The sequence below is a fragment of the Oncorhynchus gorbuscha genome, linkage group LG02 (assembly GCF_021184085.1).
Source record: "Oncorhynchus gorbuscha isolate QuinsamMale2020 ecotype Even-year linkage group LG02, OgorEven_v1.0, whole genome shotgun sequence".
NCBI lineage: Eukaryota > Metazoa > Chordata > Actinopteri > Salmoniformes > Salmonidae > Oncorhynchus > Oncorhynchus gorbuscha.
The window spans coordinates 77430367-77450723 of NC_060174.1; the positions used below are offsets into that span (position 1 = coordinate 77430367).

General features: G+C 41.9%; 1 long non-coding RNA gene across 5 annotated transcripts in view; it reads left to right on the forward strand.

Annotated features, from left to right (window-relative positions):
- LOC124010356 overlaps nt 1-20357 on the forward strand; it is a 114439-nt gene that overhangs the window by 77348 nt on the left and 16734 nt on the right. For 2 of the 5 annotated variants that reach the window (XR_006834415.1, XR_006834414.1), the window contains exon 3: nt 6781-6834. This is a non-coding gene — a long non-coding RNA (uncharacterized LOC124010356). Of the gene's footprint in view, nt 1-5640; nt 6026-6780; nt 6835-10870; nt 10906-20357 lie in introns of those variants that run through there. The other 3 variants (XR_006834418.1, XR_006834416.1, XR_006834413.1) reach the window with 3 other exon arrangements.

Below are 20357 nucleotides of genomic sequence, written 5' to 3' on the forward strand. Positions count from 1 at the left end.
TGGTTTACGTCACTATATTCCTGAGCATTATGGTTCACGTCACTATATTCCTGAACACTATGGTTTACGACATTATATTCCTGAGCACTATGGTTTATGACACTATATTCCTGAGTACTATGGTTTATGACACTATATTCCTGAGTACTATGGTTTATGACACTATATTCCTGAGTACTATGGTTTATGACATTATATTCCTGAGCACTATGGTTTATGACACTATATTCCTGAGCACTATGGTTTATGACACTATATTCCTGAGCACTATGGTTTATGACACTATATTCCTGAGTACTATGGTTTATGACACTATATTCCTGAGCACTATGGTTTATGACACTATATTCCTGAGTACTATGGTTTACCACACTATATTCCAGAAACATTACCTGAAATAGTCAGTGCATCGTTTGTGTCCGTTTTTTTTTACTGTGATAACAAAACCATAAAACATTTTATTGTAATGAATGATTAGGTTTATTTTTCACAGTGCAGAAACAATGTGAATATTCATACAGTGAGAATTGTTCGGGAAAAGTTTAGCAATATCTTACAAATGTCTAAATAACCAAATTGTGTTTTGTAAGAATTTAGAAATATGACATAGACCATCAAACATTAATTAGTTGTGAGATGTAATGCATATTTCATATAGAGGTTTCAGTTAAGGGAGCATTTAAATTTAGGATCGTAATTTTGTCTGGAATTTCACATCCAACATTAATGTGTCTGTGGTATTTTCAGACAGCACAGAATGATTTCAGAAAAATTTGTGCTAATAGAACAAGGAAGTCTGTAGCCTACATTAATTGTGGGGTTTGTATGACTATAATTTCAAGCAGCTTGCAATGTAAAGTGTACATAGTTTGGTCAATGTTTAACAGTAGATGGTGATTTTTTTTTATTTTTTATGTGTGTCTAAATCATTTTAAATTTAGTTATATTGGGTGCAAAATGACTGCCCAATTTGCCATTTAGGATAGTTTGCAATACAGCTGATTAACCTGCAAGTCAGCTGGCTGGCTGATTTACTCTCCTTGTTTTGGGAGAAGCATTAGCCTAGGAACTGACTAGCAGCTGTAAAGACATAGGCCCAACCTACACAATGGGCTCTACATTCAAGAGGATTGGGGAAAAGGCATCTAATAACACCAATAGTAATTTAAAAGCGATACAATATTAATGAATCTCTCCTCGGTTTATGGGTTTTACCTTATTGACTGGTTCTTCCTAATTGTGTCTGATTGCTTTGCAAAGAGCCAAATTACAGTCTTAGACAGGAAATAAAAATCAAGGGCTTACACTAATTTGCGTAATTTCCAGTGCTCATTTTTCCATTGTCAGTCAATTGCTTTGATAATGAGAGGTTCGGAAGGGGATTGTCTTTGGGGAAAGCGTTTGGTAAGGACATGCTGAGAGAAGGTATCATTATGGAAAGAGCCTACTCTGCTGCCAAATGAAAAGTTATCCTTAATATGGTAGATTACAGCCTGTTCATTGTCTGTCTGTCTGGGGAGGTCTCTCTCTCTCTCTCTCATGATGAGATAAAGAAGTGAAGGGTGTTTGATATGTTTGAACATTTCCAGCTTGTGTCTCTGGACTGCAGAAAGGAGTCAATGGGTTGACATAACTGATGTGTTTAACGCTACCCCTATAGGACCTTATAAAATAGGATTTTAATTATGAAATCTTGTTGTTATAAGACATTTTATAACTCAGATTTTTACCATTTTCATTGTTTCATTTGGAAGGGCCGTGCCACATTGTGTGCCCAGAACAGAGACATGGTGAAAGAAAAATAAGCTGTAGCCATCTTGGTAAATCTTTCATCACGTCATCCTGCAGCAGCATCTCCCATATTGAAGAGATCTAACTCCTCTATGTTACCGGGCAGACTTTGGCCTGTCAGTCTGGTACTTTGTAATTACATTGCATACGGTGGCAATACTGGAGGTTTATCTTCATCCAATCATAATTAAATCAGGCCTATCAGTTTTTAAATGTTAAGCCAATGGCTGTGTGTAAAGATTAGCATTTTTCCTGTGTCCTTGTTCTAATGTTGTAATGCCTGAGCTGTGATATAAAGCCTTGGTAATTAAAACACAATGCCAGGTCATGAGGGGAGCCAGCCACACAATGTAAAGCTCTCGGAGATCCCAGCATGAAAGGTGCCATAGAAATCCAATCCATTTTAATTGTCTTTTGAATTCATTTGAAATGGCTCGGGTCAATTAAGACAATGCATTTATCCAGCTTTGTGTAATGCCATATCCATCGATCCTTAGAGATGACTTTATACATTCATTCATGTGTAAGATATGTTTATGTTTTCCAAACTCCTGCCGTTTGGAATTCATTAGGTATTGATCCTTTTTAGCGACGCCGGTATAAAAGCACAAGGTCTGATAGCTGTCTTATCTGAAGACTCACCCAGCCCAGACCAGGTAATCAATTCAATGCTATTCAGAGATTGATGTCCTTTCATTTTGTTATTGTTTGGCTGACTTCAACATTTGCTAGCTTTGCAAAAGCATCCACTGTCTTTACATCTGTGTAATGACTTTAACTCAAAGCTACTACTGTATCTTAATTAGAGACGGACCCTTCTCCAAAGACTTTGTTTCAGTTCATTGTCATTTTAGAGGGATTATCCATGGTCATTTACCACTGGAGAGAGACCCTGTGGCTCCGTACCAATTTATTGTTTGACAGCCTGCCCTGAATTATCAGTTTTTCATTTGAAAAGGACTTGTCCAGATTCAATGTTGTTCCTGTGTTGAGATATTTCCTTGTTTTGAGGCAGTACCTGATTTGGTTGGTTGGGTTTTTGGTGTGTCTGTTCTCTGTTCTCTGCTCAACTCTCTTCTTATCCACGCCGCTTAGAACCCTGGTCTGCGTACTTTATCCTTCCCCTCCCTGCTGATTGGCCCCAGAGAGGGCAGCTGCAGCCAATGAGGTTTGCCAAAAGTGTTAGTGTTTAGTCTGGCGCTAGGCAGCAGAATCGACTGACAGGCGGGTCAGGCGAAGTCATCGTCTTGGCTGGCTGCCTGTCAAACCTCTGGTACCATTTAAGAAGAGGGGCCAGGACAAGGCAAGGAAAGGCCTCTGCAGGGGAAGCAACCGCAATCCCCTTTCTCTGTCCCTCTCGCTCTCTCTCACTCTTCCTGAAAAGCTCACTCTCTGAAAAGGCTGAAGAGAAAGGCTGAAGATTTGTTTTTCAGTGCTTAAACTGGTTTGATTGCTTGGTTTTTTAACTTGCAACCTCCCTTGCTTCAAAGGCAAGGGAGCACAAAACAGCCCTGTTGCCTGATCTGTAGCCTATGTTAACCACACGTAAACAAACGTGGATCTCTACAGCAGATGCAGATGCGGTACAATCGTCTCATTAACCTGACCCAGTCAGAGGACAGGACAGTGTGAACCTTCATCTGGATTAACCTGTGGGCTGTATATTTCATGGCTGGAGGCAAAATCAAATGAGTGGTGATAAGGGTGGACTCTTGGTTTGAGACATAAATAACACTGTCCCGTGTGAGCCTTTGGAGAATAAAACGGCTGATATTATCTTCCCCCAAAGTTTAGGCTGCCTGTAGCGCAGGCTTGTCGTGAAGATTAACAAACCGTGTAAAAAAAAAAATATATATATATATAAAAATTCACTCACAGCAAATGGCATGCCTCAGACATTTGTGAAAACTGCTGATAAGTATGCTCATGTTATGGGTAAATCAGTCTTTCACCAGAGAGGCATTTTGTAATGACTATCTCACTCACATCATGCATTAGGTTCTATCAACATAGTCATCTTTAAACCGTCTTGGGATATTGTTTTTGTGGTTCAGATCAGATTAATTACAATTAGATAAATGCATTAAATGTCCAAGTCTAATGGTTTCCTATCCCCTACGTTTCACCCATTTTTCCCTCCCTGATTCTCAACTATTTCAAATTACTGTGTGAGTGTCAGAATTTTCACCCCTGTCTGGTCTATGATGGTATATTCCATCCCAGGGGAAACTATTTTTTCCTCCCTGGTCTCATTTGAACTTTGACCCTGGCCTCCTGCCTCTCAGGATATGAGATGACCCCTTAGTAGGGGTGAGGTGGGTGAGGGGGATGTTTTGGACCAGAGACTGTGTGGTTAATGGCGCTGGGAGCAGATGAGGCCCTGGCTGGGCCCTGCATGGCCCTTTGTTTGAGCTTCTTATTAATACTGAGGTTATTATTAAAGTCTGGCCCGGCCCCAGCGACAACACTGACTTACCCATTAGCTGACGGACTGACTCGAGTCATTAGAAATGGTAGAGACTAAACCAAATGTAATTAACATTTGTAATACATTGGTTGAAGTTGTATGCTTGACTTGTCGGTGTCATACTGAGCTTTAACGGCAGCACTGACAATGATGACAGCATTATGTGTTGTGTTGTACTTTTCATCCATTTGTGTTGTCCCTATTTGACATGAACTTTTATCATCGTTACCATGTTACTACATGTTACTAGACAGGCTGGGAGATATGAAGTCAATATAAATTTACCTCCTAAAAGATAATAAATAATTTGGCTTGGTAACCTCTCCCCTTCCTCCATCTATTCCTCCCACCACAGACAGTCAGTCAATCCCAGACAGTCTCAGGCTCTCCGCGTATGTGTTTTTTAATCCTTACCATAGGTAAGGAAGCATAGCAGATTCTCAGCACTTTTGATTGAAGGCTATATTATGTGGGGGAAACATGTAAAAGAGGCTTTTGGGCATAAATTAGAGCTCCTCCATGGTGTATTGCTGGCTCTATGTGAGCCAGAGGGCCATGTTATATGTGTGAGTTATTGCCTTGGACCGCGTGACTCCTGTGGTTGTGTGTACTTCTACTGTGCGTAAGAGGGTCTCGTGGCCAAAGTGTGTGTGTGTGTGTGTTTTCCTACTGTACCAGGGCCTCACTGTGAATTTGTGAGAGAGCAGAAGAGAGGAGAAACATTGCACACTGTTTTTGATTCATGGTACGTTTCCAGGAGAGATCCAGCAACATAGGATAGTTTGACTTTATCTGTACCTTTCCTGTATGTTCCCAGCCACAGCAGCAGGCTTGCTGTTTGTCATGATAGCTGGGACTAGAAATGTCATTTTACAACCTAGAGGATGAGGAGAAGAGCTGTATGAACGACCAATGCCCAGTTACACAGACCAGCAGAGATGACTAAGTATTATAGATGAATGTGAATGCTGGTAGATACTGTATATTCCAAGCAGTGTGTGTTTACGCGTGCTCAATGGGCAGAAGATGTCATCTGTAGAGCCCTTTTCATTTATTCTATTAAAAAGGGAACTGGTATATCAAGTGAATTGAAAGCTCCCACCATGAACATCAAATTGACTTTGGAAGGCTCCAGGCATTCCTTTTCAACAGCACATTAGCCGCGGCTACTCTCCACCTTGAGATGATGGGCAGCCTGCCAGGTAGGGGTTGCCATGACTCCTAACGCCACCCCTTCCCTCTGCACTCCCTGCCCCCTTGAATGTGCCAAATATTCGGGCAGGCTGGGCTGGCTAAGGTTTTGATTTAGACAAAAGATGTCTTAACAATGTCAGTAGAATGCTTTATGGGAATGCTGTGGCTTTCTGGTAGGAAATCATGTGACCTCCTCGGCCAAGGTTTTGTTATGGTGCCAGGAGGGAGAGAACGAGAGAGGGAGTGAAGGGGGAAACTTGGAATGCAATGCCAGCAAAGGGTTTTTATTCTTTCTTTTTGGGGCTTTCTTTCATTCTTGGGTTTGCTGAGAAAATGGCGGACGGTGTGGAGCTGAAATGAACCTGACTTGCCAATGGAGCTGGACACAATAACACAACTCAACTTTAGTATTTTTAAATCAATTTTTTTGCATGGCACCCATGTCTCATAGCTTTTTGATTCCTGATAAATCCTGCTTCCTATCTGTCTGTCTCCGGCTGGGTACAAAAGAGAGGTCTGAACAATCCAAATCAAGTAGAGATGATGAATGTCAAATGGTTAGTAGAGATCTGGGTAAGTGGCACTGGTGCTGGCACATTTGCACTGTTCCATTCCATACCTGGCTTTGTCGCACTGCGGCCATGCAACCACAGCCAGGAATATTCTGATGTGTTGGGGAACGATGTAGTTGGCACCGTTAATGCTAGCTGACCGTGGCATGCTCCATTACACTAGCATCCCATTTGCCATGGCATCCTGTTCACCCGGGCAGATTTATACAGCTCCTTGCCACGATTTTCTAAATTGCTGTTGCTGTCTGTGATAAGTTGGGCTAACCTATCCTCTCCTCTCGCCACAGCCTCAGTGCTGCATGCTGGCCAGGAGTAGAGGAGGACTGCCCCTGCATGTGTCTCTGTGGGAAGAGAATAGACGGGGAGAGATCTTCTCCACAACATTTTTATTCTCACTGAAAAATGGACTTCCATGCACATTTCCTATCTAGAGGGAACTGCTGAAGCATGTGATGCTTATGAGCGGCTGCAACTGTAAATGGAATCTGCTTTAGAATGGACAGAATACTATTGCAATACAATTGCCGGTACTATCAGGGGTTTTGTGAAGCCGTTCTCTCTTCGTCTTTTTCTTCTTTGCTTTATTATTCACCAACACATTTATTTTCAGTCTGAAATATTGTCTGTTTAAAGATAATAATTTGTTTATATTGTACTATTGCTATGGACTTAGGAACCATGAAAGTGTGCAGTAGGGTGTGGAACTGCTGGTTTTGAACAAGCCAATTAATGTTGTTACTTTCTTTGTGTTTTCAGAGTGAGAAATGACCATGGGTGACTCCTTACCCTGAAAGGCACACGATCAACAAGGTAAGTTACCTTCAGAAATAAGTTACCCTCTACAGTACATTGTGCCATTGTTTGTATCCTGAATTACCAAAAGCCAATGGCTGTTTCTTGAATTGTGGACCTCGGATTTGGCACAGACATTGTGTTGTATTCCTCTCCTCAGCTTGCCCTCTTGGTGCCATGTCTATAGGCCAGACAACAAGCTATGGAGACATTCTTTGCCTTTGCAGTCTCACCTGTACATTCAAGCAATACATCTGTAGTTATTTAGGTTTTGTAGCTGTACTTGGTTTGATCTGACTTAGTTTGACAGGTACGGTATATTTTCAGATCATATGTGGGAGATTCTGCCCTGCAGTTTTCGTCTGGCTCTTTCTATTGTGCTGTTCTTTTTCAATTCCTATTTTGTAGCCAACATCCCGTTGCTCAGCTCAAAACACTTCAGATCCTTATACGATTCAACACATGTTGCAGAATTGATCCACTCTGTGATTTAGATGGAACAGTGTTTTATTGTGTGGTTTATTGTCCTCACTGTATTGTTGATTAGGATAGTGTAAGGATGACATTATGGATGTATTTGTGGACATCAACCTATGACTGACATTATTTTTGATTTGACAGCCTGTTGCATGCATGGTACAATTGACTTCTCCACTTACATAAAGTGACATATTAACAGAGTTGAGCCCCAGGATTGTGGCATAGTGTAACATATTGTTCAGTGTAATGTGACATGTTTATTTTGATACTTTCCAACTAACCACTTGGCACAAACCCGTAGATCCGATCTTGTGGCGAATCTGACTTCACAAGCTCCTCTCTGTGGGTCTCTGTCATTGTGGTGTGAACAACATCTTTTTTTAAATGGGAACTTTGATGCCCTTTATTTGTAAAATGACTAGTAATAGATATTTCCTGTCCTGTGGTGTTTAGGAGCTCCAATACATTGTTTGTGAGGCAGAATAGAACATTCTGATTATTATAACAAAGCCTGAACCATAATGTTTCAGTGTTGTTTGATTTGATAGCTTATTCCAACCTTTTGATGGTAATGGAAGCAAACTACAGTACAAATCAGAAGATTCTAGTGTTCTTGGCTTGCAAATAGTGGACAAGACAAGAAGAAGGCCTACTGAAAATGTGTGCATCCGGGTTGAGGTAGTAGGTTGTATGGTTTAGAATGACACCCTGGGAGTTAACGGTACAACCTTCTAGCTTTCCTTGGAGTACACTCATGACATCAAGCAAAAAGATGACCCTCATCATGTCTTTCAAAGCATAGCTTGGCTTGGTTTACATTAGCCAACTATTTTTGAGGGCCATGATGTCAAAATCTCACCGTCAATGTTTTTTTCTCTGTGCACTATTTTAATTTAAGTGTGCATTTGTTTACACTCTGTAAGAACGTTTGTTGATCCTGTCGCTATGACTACAACAGGCTAGCTTGACTGGAGCTAACTATAGCCGACGTTAGCTTCTATGCTAACAGACTTTTATAAATGAAACTATGAAAACCCCATAAAAAATATAACAACAGTTATATTATTACACTCAGTTTAACTTGTTGATAAAGTTTAAAATGGTGCTTTGTTTATCTGGTGCTTTTCTCTTCAGTTTTCAGTTTGCTCTCATTTTCCTGACACTGACTGGGCAGGCTAGCGCGAGACCCACTGTAGAGTGAGAGCGCGTGAAGCCGTGACTGGCGAGCGGCTCCCTCTGTGGTCTGAAACAGGCACAACACCCATTGACTATAAATACTGTAAATTATTACATGACAAAGATTAGGCTACCATATACACTACCGTTCAAAAGAAATGTCACTTAGAAATGTCCTTGTTTTTTAAAGAAAATCACATTTTTTGTCCATTAAAATAACATTAAAATAACATCATGATCAGAAATACAGTGTAGACATTTTTTTATGTTATAAATGACTATTGTAGCTTGTGGCGTACGGAGGCGTACAGAGGCCCATTATCAGCAACCATCACTCCTGTGTTCCAATGGCACGTTGTGTTAGCCTTTTAAAATGCTAAACTTGGATTAGCTAACTGATCATTAGAAAACCCTTTTGCAATTATGTTAGCACAGCTGAAAACTGTTGTTCTGATTGACGATGCAATAAAACGGGCCTTCTTTAGACTAGTTGAGTATTTGGAGCATCAGCATTTGTGGGTTCGATTACAGATTCAAAATAGCCAGAAACAAAGCACTTTCTTCTGAAACTCGTCAGTCTATTCTTGTTCTGAGAAATGTGAGCTATTCCATGAGAGAAATTGCCAAGAAACCTTAGATCTCATTCAAAGCTGTGTACTACTCCTTTCACAGAACAGAGCAAACTGGCTCTAAACCAGAATAGAAACAGGAGTGGGAGGCCCCGGTGCACAACTGAGCAAGAGGACAAGTACATTAGTGTCTAGTTTGAGAAACAGACACCTCACAAGTCCTCAACTGGCAGCTTCATTAAATAGTACCCGAAAACCCCAGTCTCAACGTCAACAGTGAAGAGGCGACTCCGGGATGCTGACCTTCAAGTCGCTTCTGAATTTATCAGAAACTTGCCCATACTGGTATGTCAATTCATCAATATAATACCAACCAACCTCTTTTGACCTTGGGGGAGTTTATTTATTTAATGCATTGTACTGCCATTGTACTATGGTAATGCACAATTAATAGAGATGGTACCATATGATAATTTTTGAGGTAATACCATGGTATTTTTTAGGTGTACCATCATACTTCAAAGGTAAAACCATGGTACATTTCCATGATTCAAACTATACCATGGTATAAGGGAAAGTACCATAGTTGTACCTTGGTACATTTTGTAATTGCCAAACCACACTACTGCCACCTTCTGGTTTGGAGTATTTTAACAGGGTTTGTGGCTGACGACTACAAGGTCTTTGCTGTGAAAACACAAAAAAAGATTGACTGATGACACTGTTCGGAGGTGCTAATTACTCTCGGCTGGCAAACAGTAGACCATTCTACACTACATGACCAAAGGTATGTGGACACCTGCTCGTCGAACATTTCTTTCCAAAATCATGGGCATTAATATGGAGTTGGTCCCCCCTTTGCTGCTATAACAGCCTTCACTCGTCTGGGAAGGCTTTCCACTAGATGATGAAACACGGCTGCGGGGACTTGCTTCCATTTAGCCACAAGAGCATTTGTGAGGTTGGGCACTGATGTTGGACGATTAAGCCTGGCTCGCAGTTGGCGTTCCAATTCATCCCAAAGGTGTTCCATGGAGTTAAGGTCAGGGCTTTGTGCAGGTCAGTCACGTTCTTCCATACCGATCTCAACAAGCCATTTCTGTATTGACCTTGCTTTGTGCACTGGGGCATTGTCATGCTGAAACAGCAAAGGCCCTTCCCCCTAACTGTTACCACAAAGTTGGAAGCAGCAAATTGTCTAGAATGTCATTGTATGCTGTAATGTTAAGATGAGGAGCATGATTCATCACTCCAGAGAATGCAATGGCAGCAAGCTTTACACCACTCCAGCCAACGCTTGGCATTGCGCATGGTGATCTTGGGCTTGTGTGTGGATGCTTGACCATGGAAACCCATTTCATGAAGCTACCAACGAACGGTTCTTGTGCTGACGTTGCTTCCAGAGGCAGTTTGGAACTCGGTAGTGAGTGTTGCAACCGAGGACAGATAAGGACAGCACTCGAAAGTCCCTTTCTGTGAGCTTGTGTGGCCTACCACTTTGCGGCTGAGCCGTTGTTGCTCCTAGAAGTTTCCACTTCACAATAACAGCACATACAGTTGACCGGGGCAGCTCTAGCAGGGCAGAAATTTAACAAACTGACTTGTTGGAAAGGTGGCATCCTATGACGGTTCCATATTGAAAGTCACTGAGCTCTTCAGTAAGGTAATTCTACTGCCAATGTTTGTATGGCTGTGTGCTCTTTTTTTATACACCAACGGGTGTGGCTGAAATCGCAGAATCCACTAATTAGAAGTGGTGTCCACATACTTTTGTATATGTAGTGTATGTGTGTGTCCCTGCTCTTATAGCCTTTCCTTTCTCTACACAGGCTCCTAATGGACCTTTCCTGCCAGTAGACCCAAGGTCAGTCTGCCTTTAGAGGCACAAAACCTTCAATTAGTATTAGGTTATAAGTGGTGTATTTTTAGATGGTTGTCATCCACTCTGGTAAGGAGGGAGGAATGACCAAACTGGATCAATCACACAGGGGATCTGTAATGTTAGACATCCACTGTATAGTATCACTCCAACCACAAAAAAGAACATGACAAAAAAAGGCTTTTCCCCTTGTTCTTTCACTATCCATGAGTATATAGTATATTACATGTATAACTGATTTATCTGCAGAAGGCATACAGTGAATGCACATTATTTTATACTTTAAAAAAAATCCATGATATGTTTTGCTATCGTGAATAGATCTAATTTTATTATTATTTTGTTAGAACACCCATTCACCATTTACTGCAGGTGCTGGATCTCACAGCAAGTGAATCTGCAATATGTCTTTCATAGCCTAATTCTGTCAAGTCATTCTGCTATTGCTATTCAATTTTCTTACCAAGACAATTGTGTGGTGGAACTTATTTCACACAATACCAGTTTCCCCTGGTTTCACATTGCTCCCTGAGCCATTTCTGTGTTTTCGTAGCCTCCATTAGTCAGCTCAGGCAACACTCTCTCCAGTGCAGGCCAGGCAACACTCTCTCCAGTGCAGGCCAGGCCACACTCTCTCCAGTGCAGGCCAGGCCACACTCTCTCCAGTGCAGGCCAGGCCACACTCTCTCCAGGGCAGGCCAGGCAACACTCTCTCCAGTGCAGGCCAGGCAACACTCTCTCCAGTGCAGGCCAGGCAACACTCTCTCCAGTGCAGGCCAAGCAACACTCTCTCCAGTGCAGGCCAGGCAACACTCTCTCCAGTGCAGGCCAGGCAACACTCTCTCCAGGGCAGGCAACACTCTCTCCAGTGCAGGGCAGGCAACACTCTCTCCAGTGCAGGGCAGGCAACATTCTCTCCAGTGCAGGTCAGGCAATATTCTCTCTGGTGCAGGCAAGGGCCTTGACAACCATTCTCCTGTGAGTTGAGCACTGAATCACAGCCACATTTTATGATGCCCAGATGATTGGATGTAAACATCAAGTATGAAATGTAATAATTATCATAAATCTGAGATTCTCTGTTTAGCTGATTCTTTTGTTTCAGAAAACATCAGACATCACCCTCAGCTTTAACTATGTATCCATTTGTGCTGTGGAATATACAGTGCCTTGCGAAAGTATTCGGCCCCCCTGAACTTTGCGACCTTTTGCCACATTTCAGGCTTCAAACATAAAGATATAAAACTGTATGTTTTTGTGAAGAATCAACAACAAGTGGGACACAATCATGAAGTGGAACGACATTTATTGGATATTTCAAACTTTTTTAACAAATCAAAAACTGAAAAATTGGGCGTGCAAAATTATTCAGCCCCCTTAAGTTAATACTTTGTAGCGCCACCTTTTGCTGCGATTACAGCTGTAAGTCGCTTGGGGTATGTCTCTATCAGTTTTGCACATCGAGAGACTGATTTTTTTTCCCATTCCTCCATGCAAAACAGCTCCAGCTCAGTGAGGTTGGATGGAGAGCATTTGTGAACAGCAGTTTTCAGTTCTTTCCACAGATTCTCGATTGGATTCAGGTCTGGACTTTGACTTGGCCATTCTAACACCTGGATATGTTTATTTTTGAACCATTCCATTGTAGATTTTGCTTTATGTTTTGGATCATTGTCTTGTTGGAAGACAAATCTCCGTCCCAGTCTCAGGTCTTTTGCAGACTCCATCAGGTTTTCTTCCAGAATGGTCCTGTATTTGGCTCCATCCATCTTCCCATCAATTTTAACCATCTTCCCTGTCCCTACTGAAGAAAAGCAGGCCAAACCATGATGCTGCCGCCACCATGTTTGACAGTGGGGATGGTGTGTTCAGGGTGATGAGCTGTGTTGCTTTTACGCCAAACATAACGTTTTGCATTGTTGCCAAAAAAGTTCAATTTTGGTTTCATCTGACCAGAGCACCTTCTTCCACATGTTTGGTGTGTCTCCCAGGTGGCGTGTGGCAAACTTTAAACAACACTTTTTATGGATATCTTTAAGAAATGGCTTTCTTCTTGCCACTCTTCCATAAAGGCCAGATTTGTGCAATATACGGCTGATTGTTGTCTTATGGACAGAGTCTCCCACCTCAGCTGTAGATCTCTGCAGTTTATCCAGAGTGAACAGTGGCCTCTTGGCTGCATCTCTGATCAGTCTTCTCCTTGTATGAGCTGAAAGTTTAGAGGGACGGCCAGGTCTTGGTAGATTTGCAGTGGTCTGATACTCCTTCCATTTAAATATTATCGCTTGCACAGTGCTCCTTGGGATGTTTAAAGCTTGGGAAATCTTTTTGTATCCAAATCCGGCTTTAAACTTCTTCACAACAGTATCTCGGACCTGCCTGGTGTGTTCATTGTTCTTCATGATGCTCTCTGCGCTTTTAACGGACCTCTGAGACTATCACAGTGCAGGTACATTTATACGGAGACTTGATTACACACAGGTGGCTTGTATTTATCATCATTGGTCATTTAGGTCAACATTGGATCATTCAGAGATCCTCACTGAACTTCTGGAGAGAGTTTGCTGCACTGAAAGTAAAGGGGCTGAATAATTTTGCACGCCCAATTTTTCAGTTTTTGATTTGTTAAAAAAGTTTGAAATATCCAATAAATGTCGTTCCACTTCATGATTGTGTCCCACTTGTAGTTGATTCTTCACCAAAAAATACAGTTTTATATCTTTGTTTGAAGCCTGAAATGTGGCAAAAGGTCGCAAAGTTCAAGGGGGCCGAATACTTTCACAAGGCACTGTAGTTCCCAGGTTCAGCCAGGTTTAGTGCCTTTCTTAAGGGGTTTAGTGGCTTGATTATCTCACCTACCTACCTACTGTACCTGCTGGAAGCAAGGCCGTTCCCCAAATGGCTTCAGCAGACATACAGACTGCTGTAATGTTAAAACTGTCCAGCATTGGAACAGTTTGTTTCCATGCACCGTGCCTTAGTTATGATCTATGGGCACTTATGCGACGGGGTGCAGTAGTGATGTCTGGTCTGGTCTGGGGTTTAAACCTGCTCCAGCCCAGCTTGGGCTGAAGTCTTTATTTACCAGAGACCCAGTCGATTTGTCTACTAAAATCAGGGGCTCTGTCTCTCTTTCTCTCTGGCAGTGGGGCACAGCTTGTAAGAGTTGGATCAACACAAAGGAGAACAAAATGCATATGTGGATCAGTTTTATCAGTCTACAGATTATTACAAACTCAAACTGAATTTGAAATATTACTGAAAGCGAGAGGGTGTTGCTGTAATTCCTCTCTTCGTCAGAGCACCATGGCAGTTTTTTCTGACTTTGTTGATGGCTGATACTGTAATGTAAACCTCTCATATAGGGTCTTGAGTAAATACACCACTGTTATGCTACTATTGTCTATTTCACTTTACACTGTCAGTGGTAAAGTCTCTTCAGTCTAGAGTGGATATGGGCGTCAGATTGTCCCTCCAATTCAACCTTAGTTCTCAAACCTGCAATGGCAGCTTTGTTCATAGTTTTAGTTGCTATTCACGGCTATATTCCAATACCTGATATCACTACAACGAGACAAAGATATTTTGACCAAGATGTCTTGGAAAAGACCAGAAGCCTTTCAAACACACTACTAAACCCATAGGGCCATAGCTTGACAGACATTGCCAGTTGCTAGGAGCGCCCTGCTCCACTCACCACCACAACTCTGCAGCATTACCTCAGAGAGCACAGCCTCTCTCAGCTGGTGGAGTCTCTTATCAACACGGGCTGCCCAGTGAAAGGGACTTAGCACCTGTTAATTAGGGGCCAAACGAACTCAGAGTGTTATTAATGGGTGTTCAATGGCAGAGCGTGAGAGGCCTATAGGAAGACAGGCTCATTGTAATGGCTGAAATGGAATTAATGGAACGGAATCAAACGTATGGAAACCACATTTAACTCCGTTCCATTGATTTAATTCCACCCATTCCAATGAGCCCTTCCTTCTATAACTCTTCACACCAGTCTCCTCTGCTCTCCATGTAGGCTCAACAACCAGCCTCAGATAGCTCACAATGCCAATAGGTTGGCAAAACATATATGTTTAACCTGATCCTGCTAAAACCCTGGAAACCCCAGAAGGTATGGCATTTTATCTGTATGGGGCCTCTTAGCTGACTTTCCTGCTGGCGTGGGGTGGGATCTCTGTGGTGACTGCTCTGCTCTGTCAAAACTATAGTGGTACGCCTCAGTCACTCAGTCTGTCTGGCCCTCTGGGGCTCTGGGGTCAGACTGAGTGAAAGGATATTGGTTAAGGTTCTGAATGATGTAAAGAACATTCAATTAACCATGTCTGAATTTCTGGAGGAGTACCAATATGAAATATATACTCTTAATTCCAGTGTAAATTTCTAGATCACTTTTTTGGTGATACATCTCTTGAGTTTTTAAGAAACAAATTAAATGATGTTGTAGTGTGTATTATACAAATATATGTTTTGCCATTTACAGCCAGGTATACAAATAGCCTTGGTTGGGTTCATCCTGTTCCTTCTCAGCCCTCCATAGTTATTCAACAGACTAGAGGAGCCAAGTTGCGTTGTGCCAGAGCACAGAGTTTATTTTAAGAGCTCTATTTTCCCCCTCTTTCCTCACCTCTGAACTGAATGGTCATCCAGATGTAGCTAGCAAGCGAGGCTGAGGCGAAGGGGACCTGCTGCCTCAGCACTCCCTGCTCCAACTGGCCCAGTGGCCAGGCAGGGATAGGAGTCATTGGTTCCAGCTGTGCTTCCATTTATGGGATGGTTGGACAAATAAATAATGGGATTATATAGGAGAGGGGAGGTGAGACGGTGGGGGAGGTGAAACGGTGGGGGAGGAGAGACTGGGGGAGGTGAGACGGTGGGGAGGTGAGACGGTGGGGGAGGAGAGGTTCTATTTTCACTGCACAAACCAATCAAGGCCTGGGAAGTTTTACTTCAGGATATATCCTGCATTCCAGGTCATGCCAGGTAGCATTTATTTACATAAATGTCATGCCATGTGAAATTATGTCATGGCAGGTTAAATTGTAACAATGGAATGTTTTCAAACCAAATTATATGGGGGATTAGGCATGTAATTGTCTGATTATGAAATGCAACTTAGCATTACATACAATTTTACATAATTGTTTTTCTTCTGTACACAGGAAGGAAATAGATGAATATCACAATCTCTCCAGGACCAGCTGCATTAGCAAAAGCATTGTTGACCTCTTGATGTCATAGTTGTAGAATAGTTGACTATTTTACATTTTTTAAAGTGTTTTTATAGTCTCTACGTGTGCACAAAAAAATAAACCCTATTGTAATAAGTATATTGAGAGTATTTTCAGTTAGTTATTGTTGGATATAATCCCCATACACATATACTGAATAAAAATTTAAACGCAGCATGCAGCAATTTCAAATACTTTACTGAGTTACAGTTCAAATAAGGAAATCAGCAGTTGTACTTAAGTAAAAATACTTTAAAGTACTACTTAAGTCGTTTTTTGAGTATCTGTACTTTACTATTTATATTTTTGACAACTTGTACTTTTACTTCACTACATTCCTAAATAAAATAATGTACTTTTTACTCCATACATTTTCCCTGACACCCAAAAGTACTCATTACTTTTGGAATGCTTAGCAGGACAGGAAAATGGTCCAATTCACGCACTTATCAAAAGAACATCCCTGGTCATCCCTACTGCCTCTGATCTGGCAGACTCACTAAACACAAATGCTTCCTTTGTATTTATTAAGGATCGTTATTAGCTGCTGCCCCTGGGGTCCAGCAACATTAAAGCAATTATACAATTTAAAATATGACATGACAAACCCCATAACACCTAACACCTGTTCCCACAAGCCACTACTCTACTATCACATATCTACAATACGTAATCCATGTGCAAGTGTGTGTAGACTGTGTCTTATCATGTTTATGTGTGTCTGTGCCTGTGTGTGTGTCTCTTCACAGTCCCCGCTGTTCCATAAGGTGTATTTTTATCTGGTTTTAAAATCTGATTCTACTGCTTGCATCAGTTACCTAATGTGGAATAGAGTTCCATGTACTGTAGCTATGGCGCTATGTAATACAGTGCGCCTCCCATAGTCTGTTCTTGATTTGGGGATTGTGTAGAGCCCTTTGTTGGCTTGTCTTGTGGGGTATGCATGGGTGTCCGAGCTGTGTGTTAGTAGTTTAAATAGTGGTGTAAAGTACCTAAGTAAAAAATACTTGAAAGTACTACTTATGTCATTTTTTGGGGTATCTGTACTATATTTTTGACAACTTTTACTTCACTACATTCCTAAAGACAATAATGTACTTTTTACTCCATACATTTTCCCTGACACCCAAAAGTACTCGTTACATTTTGAATGCATAGCAGGACAGGAAATGGTCTAATTCATGCACTTATCAAGAATTTGAAATGATTTATACTTTTACTTTTGACACTTAATTATATTTAGAGCAAATACTTTGACTTTTACTCAAGTATTTTACTGGATGACTTTTACTTTTACTTGAGTAATTTTCTATTAAAGTACCTTTATTTTGTATGAAAAATTGGGTACTTTTTTACACCAGTTGAAACACACCTCAGTGCGCATTCAGCATGTCAACACTTCTTACAAAAACAAGTAGTGATGAAGTCAATCTCTCCTCCACTTTGAGCTATGAGAGATTTACATGCATATTTTTAATGTTAGCTCTCAGTGTACATTTAAGAGCCAGCCATGCTGCCCTGTTTTGAGCCAATCGTAATTTTCTGAGGTCCATCGGTGGCACCTGACCACACGACTGAATAGTTGTCCAGGTGCTACAAAATTAGGTCCTGTAGGCCGTGCCTTGTTGATAGTGTTAAAAAGGCAGAGTAGCGCTTTATTATAGACAGACTGCTCCCCATCTTAGCTACCTTTGTATCAACATGACAGTTTACAATCCAGGGTTACTTCAAGCAGTTTAGTCAGCTCAACATGCTCAATTTCCTCATTATTTATAACACAATTTAGTTTAGGTTTAGGGTTTAGTGAATGATGTGTCCCAAATACAACTAATTTAGTTTTTGAAATATTTACGACTAATTTATTCCTTGCCACCGATTCTGAAACTAACTGCTGCTTTTGTTAAGTGTTGCAGTGATTTCACTTGCTGTAGTGGCTGATGTGTGTAGTGTTGAGTCATCCGCATACATAGACAAGCTGGCTTTACTTAAAGCCAGTGTCATGTCATTAGTAAATATTGAAAAAGTAAGGGACCTGGACAGCTGCCCTGGGGAATTCCTGATTCTACCTGGATTATGTTGGAGAGGCTTCCATTAAAGAACACCCTCTATGTTATGTTAGACAGGTAACTCTTTATCCATAATATAGTAGGGGGTAGCTGTTTAGTCCGCTGCGCCACTCGGGAGGCCCCCTACTTTTAGACTTTTACTCAAGTAGTATTTTACTGGGTGACTTTCACTTTTACGTGAGTAATTTTCTATTAAGGTATCTTTACTTTTACTCAAGTATGACAATTGGGTACTTTTTCCACCACTGGAAATCATTCAATTGAAATAAATTAATTGAATTTCACATGACTAGAAATACAGATATGCATCTGTTGGTCACAGCTACCTTTAAAAAAAAAAGTAGGGACGTCGATCAGAAAACCAGTCAGTATCTGGTGTGACCACCATTTGTCTAATGCAGCACGACATATCTCTTTCACATAGAGTTGATCAGGCTGTTGAATGTGGCCTGTGGAATGTTGTACCACTCCTCGTCAATGGCTGTGCGAAGTTGCTGAATATTGGCAGGAACTGGAACACGCTGTCGATCCAGAGCATCCCAAACATGCTCAATGGGTGACATGTCTGGTGAGTATGCAGGCCAAGGAAGAACTGGGACATTTTCAGCGTCCATGAATTGTGTACAGATCCTTGCAATATGGGATCATGGATTATCATGCTGAAACATGAGGTGATGGCGAGGATGAATGGCACGACAATGGGCCTCAGGATCTCATCATGGTATCTCTGAATTCAAATTGCCATCGATAAAATCCAATTGTGTTCATTGACAGTAGCTTATACCTACCCATACCATAACCCCACCGCCACCTTGGGGCACTCGATGCCATACGCGTGGTCTGTGTCTGTGAGGACGGTTGGACGTACTGCCAAATTCTCTAAAACAAAATTGGAGACGGCTTATGGTAGATAAATGAAAATGAAATTCTCTGGCAACAGCTCTTGTGGACATTGCTGCAGTTAGCATGCCAATTGCACACTCCCTCAAAACTTGAGACATCTGTGGCATTGTGTTGTTTGACAAAACTGCACATTTTAGAGTGTCCGTTTATTGTCCCCAGCACAAGGTGCACCTGGGTAAGACCATGCTGTTTTAATCAGCTTCTTGATATGCCACACATTTCAGGTGGATGGATTATCTTGGCAAATGAGAAATGCTCACTATAAACCTTTTTTGGGTGTGGAAAATTTCTGGGATTTTTTATTTCAGCTCATGAACCATGGGACCAACACTTTACATGTTGCATTTATGTTTTTGTTCAGTGTACATACATGTACATGCAAATTCAGTTGATTCATGCTTTTGACTGAGTGAGAGCCCTTTTAACAAGGTCATTTTTCTGCTGGTCCTGCCCTCAGTAAACACTATAGAGACCTTGATAAAATGAAAACATGAAGGATTGTAGCCTGACACTGTTGTTACTAGCCAGACAGGCAGCTACTAGCCAGCTACAAATCCCCCCGTTCATACAGCAGCAGCTTGTGATTTGGTGAAGTCTCTGTAATGCTGCTAGTATTTTTCCCCAAGGTGAGATATCCCCTTAATGTGATCCGTTTAGTGGCAAATGAATAACCATAACACATCCATGGCAGACGGGTGTCCCATTGATCTGTCTGGAATCAGTCAGCCTCCCCCTTTCCTCTCGGTCTACTGCTGCATCAGCCACTCTCCCCTATCGATACGCTCTTGCCCCTTGACCCCTGGGACAGATCAATGGTATTGATCGAGAAGGGCAAGGGCAGGGTCCGCTGACTGGCCCCACCAATCCCCCCGTCCATCCGTCCGTCAGCTAGTGTGACAAGACATGATAGTCATTAATGTCCCGCTGGCTGGCTGGGCCCCCCTTCCCCCACACACGCATCCCTGTCCCCCCAGTTACCTGCTCGCCACTAATGGTGCTGTCTGTCTGCCTGTATGTCTGTCTGCCTGTATGTCTGCCTGCCTGTATGTCTGCCTGCCTGTATGTATGTCTGCTGCCTGCCTGTATGTCTGCCTGCCTGTATGTCTGCCTGTATGTCTGCCTGCCTGTATGTCTGCCTGTATGTCTGCCTGCCTGTATGCCTGCCTGTATGCCTGCCTGTATGTCTGCCTGTATGTCTGCCTGTATGCCTGCCTGTATGCCTGCCTAT